Source organism: Lissotriton vulgaris, chromosome 8 (assembly GCF_964263255.1).
Source record: "Lissotriton vulgaris chromosome 8, aLisVul1.2, whole genome shotgun sequence".
In the NCBI taxonomy this organism is placed as follows: domain Eukaryota; kingdom Metazoa; phylum Chordata; class Amphibia; order Caudata; family Salamandridae; genus Lissotriton; species Lissotriton vulgaris.
This window is the reverse complement of record NC_141696.1, coordinates 80,434,752-80,445,174: the sequence shown is the minus strand read 5'-3', so window position 1 is coordinate 80,445,174 and position 10,423 is coordinate 80,434,752.

Sequence of the window (10,423 nt, the reverse complement as noted above, 5' to 3'; positions counted from 1 at the left end):
TGTCCAAAGGTGTGCCTGTCTTACTCACAATTGTACAATGAAAACAGAGCTGTTACAAATATTGCAGGTTCCCAACAGAGAAGGTTATTTTCCATGTGTTTATACACTGAAGTGTGGAACAAACAAATTAATATGAGATAGCTGTTATCCACCCTTTCCCTCTCCTGTCCTGTGTGTTGGATTGCTTTTGAATGCTGGATTGCTCCCAGGGGCTCCTAGTGGGGGAAAGGTGCGGGGGTGGGGGGAGTTGATGTGGTCTGAGCATCAGTATCAAGGGGGGCCCTCAGGTTTATACTCTGGCTAACTTTTGTACATTTAATAAAACTGCAATTCTAGCCAGGGAGCACTGCATGAGGCCACCAGCACAGTTACCTTCCCCCTTACGAATCAATTACCACCCTCCCCAAATGAGGGGTCAGAAATTGATGAAAGGTTTGCAACTTCAGTCACAAGCCATTTATTACATCCCATTCCGATACACAAATAGAAGAACCTCCAGACACGCACCTTCCTGCACAAAACAATCTTGAGAGGCATATTTCTCTTTCTATGTGGGAAGCAGAATGCAGCACAAATAGAACAAGGACATACCAAGGAGAAATAAAGATATTTCCCCTCATTACGCCTCACCTGTGGAGGAGTGTGGCTCAATGGTTAGAGCGGCAGACCCTGATGCAGAGTTCTGGCCTGGGCCAGGGTTCGATTCCCGCCTCGGCGGGTCTCGGGCTCAATTTCCTCGGACCTGTTAATTCTCTCCTCGGTGCCTATTCTAATCACGGGCCCCACGCTGCAACTCTGGGCAATAGCTTGCTTAGCCTCCACACCGGCCCCAACAGCGCTAAGGGCGCCTGGCTTCACCCTGGGGGTGCCCAGGAGTGGACACTTCACAGGGAAAGCCAGGAGGGGTTCCACAGTGGTATGAGTATCAGCGCCAGGAAGCCGAATAGGCGACACCGCAAGGTGACTGTCTGGTGACAGTGCGCTCTATAAGTACCATGACATTTACATTTACCTGGGAAGGCGTAGCATTTTGGCGCACTCGCAAGTCTTCCAGCATTGGTAAATCTGGAATGTGTTCAAATCCATGGGAGTTGCGTGGGAACACCCAGGCAACACCGATGGAACGCCTTACCAGGGCACAGTAAAGCATTGCATCAATTTGCGTGGCACTGCGTTACTCTGGATTTATGAAGTCAATCAGAGCCATGCAAGGTGGCATTGCGTGGCTTCATAAATCTCATTTTTGGCTTGGGTCGCGCATGTGAAGCATTGCATGTTGCAAGCACGATACATCCCCACTCATAAATATGCAACTAAGTAGTTAAAGGTGTTTGCAACAAACGCTGCCTTAATCACCTACGGCATGAAATAGCGCCAATCACAATGTTTAATGATCCAACGCCAACTCCCTCCAATGACCTTCCTCTCATAGAACATTCTGGTCCAGGCAGACTTCAGCCCCGCCCATCCACCCGCCTGACTAATCATGTTCGCACACCAAAGAGATTGACAGCCAGGCTCCGCCTAGACTGATCATCAGGCCACCCTCCCACCTCCATGGGAAAACCTGTCAGTTAGTTCAATCACACAAAACAGTGTACAGCACTGCCACCTCACAGGACCAACAGCAGCAGGCACACCCTGCCTAGAATGATGTGTAACTCTGAGTGAATTCACTCATTCAGTTGGGTGGGGTTTCTACAGAGGGAAAAGAAATTTCAGGAGCATCTTTGGTGACATTGCAGATAGAAGTAGTAAACAAAAGACCTAAAAATCACATATAAAGTGAACAAAAAACAGCAGGCCAGAAAAAAGTCCACAAGGAGCAGCAGGTAGAACAGTGTGACTTAAACACACCTAGCGATTGTAGATGGGGGTCTGTATCTGTTTGAGATAGTGGCTTCACATCTCATTCCTAGCAAGAGACCCATCTTGTGGACCTTGCACCCATCTTTCGATGTCCGTCGACTGGAGTCCCTCTGGTGTCTAATGTCTCCCCAGCTCCTTACCCATTTGTGGGACGTCTTGCTCCCTTACGTGCCCACTCACTGTCACCTTAAGTGGCAGCTCATACGCAGAGAAGTCCCAGGAAAATGTGCAAAAGGAGGGAAAGCGAGAACCTGAGTCAGAACAATGCAAATTTAGGGATTATGGAGGGTGGGGCCAGTAGAAAGTAGCAAACAGCAGCAGTAACTATTGCACAGGAATACATTACGATGCTCATGTCAGTAGGGAACAGAGGACCTTAGGGAGGGTTTTTAATGGCCTCAAATCAAAATCATTCCACGGAAGAAGTTACTATTCACCAATGTTCACAGGGTGAAGCTAGCATGCATCTCAAAAGGCATTGTGGGAACACAGTGAAGCTAGCATGCATATTAAAAAGCATTGTGGAAACACTATCAAGCTAGCATGAATAGCAAAAGGCATTGTGGGAACACAGAGAAGCTAGCATGCATATCACAAGGCATTGTGGGAACACAGTGAAGCTAGCATGTATATCAAAAGGCATTGTGGGAACACAGTGAAGCTAGCCTGCATATTGAAAAGCATTGGGGAAACACTATCAATTTAGCATGAATAGCAAAAGGCATTGTGGGAAAACAGAGAAGCTAGCCTGCATATTAACAAGCATTGGGGAAACACTATCAAGTTAGCATGAATAGCAAAAGGCATTGTGGGAACACAGGGAAGCTAGCATGTATATCAAAAGGCATTGTGGAAACACTATCAAACTAGCATGAATAGCAAAAGGCATTGTGGGAACACCGTGAAGCTAGCATGTATATCAAAAGGCGTTGTGGGAACACAGTGACGCTAGCATGTATATCAAAAGGCATTGTGGGAACACAGTGAAGCTAGCCTGCATATTAAAAAGCTTTGTGGAAACACTGTCAAGCTAGCATGAATAGCAAAAGGCATTGTGGGAACACAGTGAAGCTAGCAGGCATATTAAAAAGCATTGTGGAAACACTATCAAGCTAGCATGAATAGCAAAAGGCATTGTGGGAACACAGTGAAGCTAGCATGTATATCAAAAGGCATTGTGGAAACACTATCAAACTAGCATGAATAGCAAAAGGCATTGTGGGAACACAGTGAAGCTAGCATGTATATCAAAAGGCATTGTGGGGACACAGTGAAGCTAGCCTGCATATTAAAAAGCATTTGGGAAACACTATCAAGTTAGCATGAATAGCAATAGTCATTGTGGGAACACAGAGAAGCTAGCATGCATATCACAAGGCATTGTGGGAACACAGTGAAGCTAGCATGTATATCAAAAGGCATTGTGGGAACACAGTGAAGCTAGCATGTATATCAAAAGGCATTGTGGGAACACAGTGAAGCTAGCCTGCATATTGAAAAGCATTGGGGAAACACTATCAATTTAGCATGAATAGCAAAAGGCATTGTGGGAAAACAGAGAAGCTAGCCTGCATATTAACAAGCATTGGGGAAACACTATCAAGTTAGCATGAATAGCAAAAGGCATTGTGGGAACACAGGGAAGCTAGCATGTATATCAAAAGGCATTGTGGAAACACTATCAAACTAGCATGAATAGCAAAAGGCATTGTGGGAACACCGTGAAGCTAGCATGTATATCAAAAGGCGTTGTGGGAACACAGTGACGCTAGCATGTATATCAAAAGGCATTGTGGGAACACAGTGAAGCTAGCCTGCATATTAAAAAGCTTTGTGGAAACACTGTCAAGCTAGCATGAATAGCAAAAGGCATTGTGGGAACACAGTGAAGCTAGCAGGCATATTAAAAAGCATTGTGGAAACACTATCAAGCTAGCATGAATAGCAAAAGGCATTGTGGGAACACAGTGAAGCTAGCATGTATATCAAAAGGCATTGTGGAAACACTATCAAACTAGCATGAATAGCAAAAGGCATTGTGGGAACACAGTGAAGCTAGCATGTATATCAAAAGGCATTGTGGGGACACAGTGAAGCTAGCATGTATATCAAAAGGCATTGTGGGAACACAGTGAAGCTTGCCTGCATATTAAAAAGCTTTGTGGAAACACTGTCAAGCTAGCATGAATAGCAAAAGGCATTGTGGGAACACAGTGAAGCTAGCAGGCATATTAAAAAGCATTGTGGAAACACTATCAAGCTAGCATGAATAGCAAAAGGCATTGTGGGAACACAGAAAAGCTAGCCTGCATGTTAAAAAGCATTGGGGAAACACTATCAAGTTAGCATGAATAGCAAAAGGCATTGTGGGAACACAGAGAAGCTAGCATGCATATCACAAGCATTGGGGAAACACTATCAAGTTAGCATGAATAGCAAAAGGCATTGTGGGAACACAGGGAAGCTAGCATGTATATCAAAAGGCATTGTGGAAACACTATCAAACTAGCATGAATAGCAAAAGGCATTGTGGGAACACAGTGAAGCTAGCATGAATAGCAAAAGGCATTGTGGGAACACAGTGAAGCTAGCATGCATATCAAAAGGCATTGTGGAAACACTATCAAGCTAGCATGAATAGCAAAAGGGATTGTGGGAACACAGTGAAGCTAGCATGAATAGCAAAAGGCATTGTGGGAACACAGTGAAGCTAGCATCCATATCAAAAGGCATTGTGGGAACCAGTTAAAGCTAGCATGCATATCAAAAGGCATTGTGGAAACACTATCAAGCTAGCATGAATAGCAAAAGGGATTGTGGGAACACAGTGAAGCTAGCATGAATAGCAAAAGGCATTGTGAGAACACAGTGAAGCTAGCATGTATATCAAAAGGCATTGTGGGAACACAGTGAAGCTAGCATGTATATCAAAAGGCATTGTGGGAACACAGTGAAGCTAGCCTGCATATTAAAAGGCATTGTGGGAACACAGTGAAGCTCGCATGTATATCAAAAGGCATTGTGGGAACACAGTGAAGCTAGCATGCATATTAAAAAGCATTGTGGGAACTCTATCAAGCTAGCATGAATAGCAAAAGGCATTGTGGGAACACAGAGAAGCTAGCCTCCATATCAAAAGGCATTGTGGGAACACAGTGAAGCTAGCATGTATATCAAAAGGCATTGTGGGAACACAGTGAAGCTAGCATGTATACCAAAAGGCATTGTGGAAACACTATCAAGCTAGCATGAATAGCAAAAGGCATTGTGGGAACACAGAGTAGCTAGCATGTATATCAAAAGGCATTGTGGGAACACAGTGAAGCTAGCATGTATATCAAAAGGCATTGTGGGAACACAGTGAAGCTAGCATGTATACCAAAAGGCATTGTGGCAACACTATCAAGCTAGCATGTATATCAAAAGGCATTGTGGTAACACAGTGAAGCTAGCATGCATATCAAAAGGCATTCTGAGAACACGGCGAAGCTAGCATCCATATCAAAAGGCATTGTGGGAACCAGTTAAAGCTAGCATGCATATCAAAAGGCATTCTGGGAACATGCTAAAACTTTATGAAGCATCCCACATATTTCTATGTGGCATGCTTCCTCATTGAGTCCTCACTCATTGTAGTTGTATGGCACCGGGTGGGCTCAACCCCTCTTTTTTTGGGAAGGGTAACTTAGATGTAATGGAGAGGTATGTACTCAGGACCAGGAACAACTTAAAATGCCTTCAGCTGTCTGTCAACAGTGCTTTATAGTACTGGACCACCCATGGAAAATTAAAAGCAACAAGAGGGTGATGTTAAGGGAGAGTCAATGGCTCCCTCGCCCTTTGCTCAACATGTTTCAGATGATAGTATAGCTAAATAGGTCATTCAGGTTCCATCAAGACTTACCTGGTTGCAAATACATTGTCTTGCCTAAATGCTTAACCTCTTCACTGGGCCGGTAACTCCGCCGCAGTGCTAGACATTCCAACCTCGGGCGAGGTCACGACGGCTCCCGGGCGTCATGAGCACACGCCCACCGTGACTCACGACAGCCGGGAGCCGTCATGAGCATTGAAGAGGTTAATGGACAACTAATTTAGTTATTACGACACGTAGGGTCTTACAAGGAGCATTTTATTCTACCAAATAAGTACTGCTCCCTCAAGGACAATTTAACAAACAATTTGTACGTTTGCTAGTATACAGAAAGAGCATTTAGCTGGTAAGGATGAGAACCCTCACTCACCCGAAGGTGACATGCTTCATCATGGGCTCCCTCCTCACACAAGGACCGCAAGGTACCACCTTGTGTGGGCTACAATTCCAGAATGCACTGGGAGGAGCAATAATAATCACACAATCCCATGTTTTTTTGTGTGAATATGCCTGTTGTAGAGATGATAGATTTTAACAGGCCGTCTGTGGGAACTAGAATTACGTGGTGAAAGCAGCACACTAATCGGACAGTTTCTATGTACCGCCTTGCAGTTTGTGAGTGCTTGCATGTAGTTCATTCCCCCCACCCCCTGCGCCACACACTCCCTCCTTTTAGGAATACCAGATAAATGTTTCCCTAAAAAATACTTGATATTCAATTGTGTGGAAAGAAACAATCGGTGATACTATTTTGTACATTTTTTCTACACCTTTTTTATATGAAGTTGCAGATAGGGAATAGTGAATTTTGTATGCAGACAGACATATCTGTGATAAGGTTCATCAACGATTGAAGTTTATTGTGGACCAGCACATACACTCACACCTTTCTGTTTTCTAGAACTGTTTTAATTTAGCTCTGAATACATTGATGGGGACTGAAAGTTTGAGAATGGAATAGGTTCTTATACATCGGGTAAAAATACTACTCCCTCTTTTTCTTTGTCCAGTTCACTATCCCTTCACGAGCGTGGTTGATGGTGATGGACAACTCGCTGTACACTAATTTACCCCTAAATTTGATAAATGGGGATAGCAATATATTTAAATATGAGCAAATGCTGTTGTTTTTCTTTTCTTTTCCAGCGCCATTGATTAAAACAGAGGACAAGAATAATTTACTCTGTAATTCACTGAGTCGAATGTATGGCTAATATTTGATTTCATTTTTGATTGCAGAGTGACAGTTTCACTCTGGTCCTGACGAATGCCCGTGAACTTTAGATAGTCATTAAGGGGCTGAAACATGTTGACCCATTGAGATAGGGTAGTTGTAACCCCCTGTCCTTGCAAATTTAAATCCTATCCGATGGGGGCACCAGAATAAAATTGCATTTTGCCCACCTGGACATAGTCTTAGAACACTGGGGAAAAAATATCCTTCTTTTTTTGCACTCTGTCCCTCTCTCATCAACATCACCATTCTGCTCATCAAAAAAACCTCCGCTCCTACCAGTGCATTTCGAAGTTGTAGCCCACACCAGGTATATTGGGGTCCGTGCGTGATGAGGGAGCCCATGATGAAGCATGTCACCTTCGGGTGAGGGAGTGTTCTCGTACTTAACAGCTAAATCCTCCTTCTGTATACTACCAAACGTACAAATAGTGTGTTATGTTATCAACTAATTTAGTTGCCTACTCCTAGTGTTCATGCATTCATTCACACCTCACTGGGCGTTCTTATTTTATTATAACTGGAGACTTCCTGGTGCCTTAATTAAGGTAAGGGTTCCTATTGTGCCCCATAGGTGAGTACGGACAGGCAGCCCACGGGTCATACCTGTATTAGAAGGTGTACCTGGTGGTTTTGCCTAATCTTTTCCTGTAACTCTTGAAAAATACCTTGGAGTATCGATATTATCGTACAAGACAACTTCAAAAAATTCACAATGCAGCAGCAAGACACCTTCTGGACACTAATATTCATGACCTCATCTCACCTGCTCTGAAGTTTCTACACTGGTTGCCTATTGCCTGATGATCTACCTTCCAATTCCTATGCATAACACACAAGGCAATTAACAGAAAAGGACAAATAGTGTTACAGATGAAACTCTAACAAAAAATCACATAAATGACTCTACTCTCTAGATTAGCCCCACAACTAACTGTTCTGCAATAAAAGAAGAACACTGCTGGTGGTTTATCCTGCTTTGACCAACTTGCCAAACTATGCAATTCACTCCCCTCTAAGATACTGGCTACCATACTTCACCTGAAGATCAGAAGGATGCTGTAAATGTGGCTATACCCCACTTGTGCCTTGGAATATAAAATAGAGTAAGATCACACTATCAATAGAAAGTGGGGACTTATTGTAACCTTCAGAACCTAGAAGGATCATATACTTCTAATAGAGAACTAAAATAAGTCGTTTTCATCAGGTTTTGCCCGCCCTTCGCTAATTCATAGAGAAGTGGGGCTTGATTGACGCATGGCGACTCCGACACCCTACGATAGATGGTTCACTTTCTTCTCGGGGTAGCATTGGTTTTCTCACTTCTGGATTATTTCCTCTTGCCCAAGTCAGAGAGTTTGAAAGGGAGGGATGTCCGTATTCTGACATGTGGCCTTTTGGATCACTCACCAGTGGAGTTGCTCAGGATGGGGCCAGAGGGAGGTCGGGCAAATTGCTGTCTTAGCACCTGGATGTTAAAAGATATGACTTAAAAGACTTCCTTAGCAAAGCCATAGCCTACATTTTTGGAGACAAACGTGAGTTCGGTTGACTCCCCGGGGACTCTGTAAGAGGTACTTAAAGCTACTGAAAGAAGGGAGATTATCAACTATCAAATGGGCAGAAAAAGACCGGTGAAAGATCTTAGAACTGGAGAAGCGCATCTTAGAGTTGGAAGCGCAATACCTCGATGCCGCCAACCTGTCCTTCCTTCGAGAGTCTGTACATACTCAACCAATCCTACAACAAACCTTGATAAAGGAGGTGCAGACTGCATGCCCCGCCACGCAAAGGCATATGTATCAATGGGGAGGATAAGGCAAGCAAAACACAGCACTGGCTTTTCCAGAAGATTTCCTCGGATACCCTATCTCCCATATCATGGACGTGCAAGGCATGTTATTCTATGGAGATTCATCTGTGGCTCACATCCTTGCAACTTATTATGCACGCCTGATCGGCCTCACCAAGGCTGGCCACGCTGGAATCTTTCTTGACCAATCTACTGGCCTGTAAACCAGGCCAGAGCAGAGATCCCTGCTCGAGGCCAAGATCACCGTAGAAGAGCTTGTTGAGGCCGTCTCAGCTTTAGTTGGGAAAGTTCACTGGACTGAATAGGATCCCGGCAGAATGCTGCAAGGCCACATTGTCGCACCTTGGGCCGCTATTAGTGGCAGCATTTCATGTAGCACTAAAATGGGGAATTGCTCTTGCTGGAGATGAGAATGGCAGACATTGTGGTAATCTGCAAGCCTGGTCAGCCCACATCCCAGTGTGACTCATACCGGCCTTTTTCCCTCCTCAATATCAGGGTGAAGATCTGGCTAAGGCCTTGGCGAATTGCTTACTCAAAGTGGTAGGCTCGTTAGTGCACCCAGACCAATCAGGTTTTATGCCTCATCGTTCCACTAGGTGTAACATTCATACAGTTTAAAATCCGATCGCTCTGTCGGAGTGACTGCCTAGACACCAGGCACTGATGGTTTACTTCTCAGTGGACGATCTCTTTTCCCTACTATGCAGGTTGCATTTTGGTACCCGATACATTGCCAAAGTGAAAATATTCTATATGGGTTTGTTTGCCAGGGTTCTAGTTGGGGACGCGGTGTCTGCACCCTTCCGGGTAGAGAGGGGAACACAACTGGGTTGTTCACTGTCGCCACTACTTTTTGCCCTTGAATCACTCGCAGAAGGATGCCCAGGTGAAGGGATTTGAGTGGACCCTGGCAATGCGGGCAGAATCTCTCTCTAAGTGATTGACGGACTCATATTTTTAGATGAGTCACAGTAGTCTGGTTCCCAAGCCTTACAGATCCCGCAGATATTCTGATACTTTTCCTGGTTGCAAGTGAATGTAGCTAAGTCATAGACGTATCCAAGTGGTCCAAGCCTCCTGCCTCTTACGTGTTCTCAAGAATGGATTCTTATACCTGGGAGTACATGTGACAGAGGACAGACAGAGGGCAAGAAAAAACAATTTACAGCCACAGCTTGACAGGCTGACATGGCACTTCAAGTTCTGAGCGTCACTTTCTCCCCCTCTCGCTGAAGGACTGGGTTATTCTAAGACCCAGCGGTGCCAGGGATAACACCTGAAACCTTCGTGGGTTACCTGTTCCGGCGTACAAATGACAGAGACACGGGACACTTCCTGCGGCGTCAAAGATTCGAGGTTTATTTACTGCAGGGAACACAGAAGTCACGAGAAGTACATAGCATGTAGGTTCGCGGAGACTGATTCAAATTGTATCTGTGGATCGCTCTTCTTATACAGTTTTTGAGCATAGGATAACGTGGTGCACAAAGGATTACAACCTGGTTCCCATCGTAAAGATCATATGGGGTCGCTTTCATGTATTCAGAGCCCGGAACATAATTACAGTAACATTTGGCAGTTCCCAACTGTAAAAGTACATCTTCCCACCATAAGTACATTCCGTTCG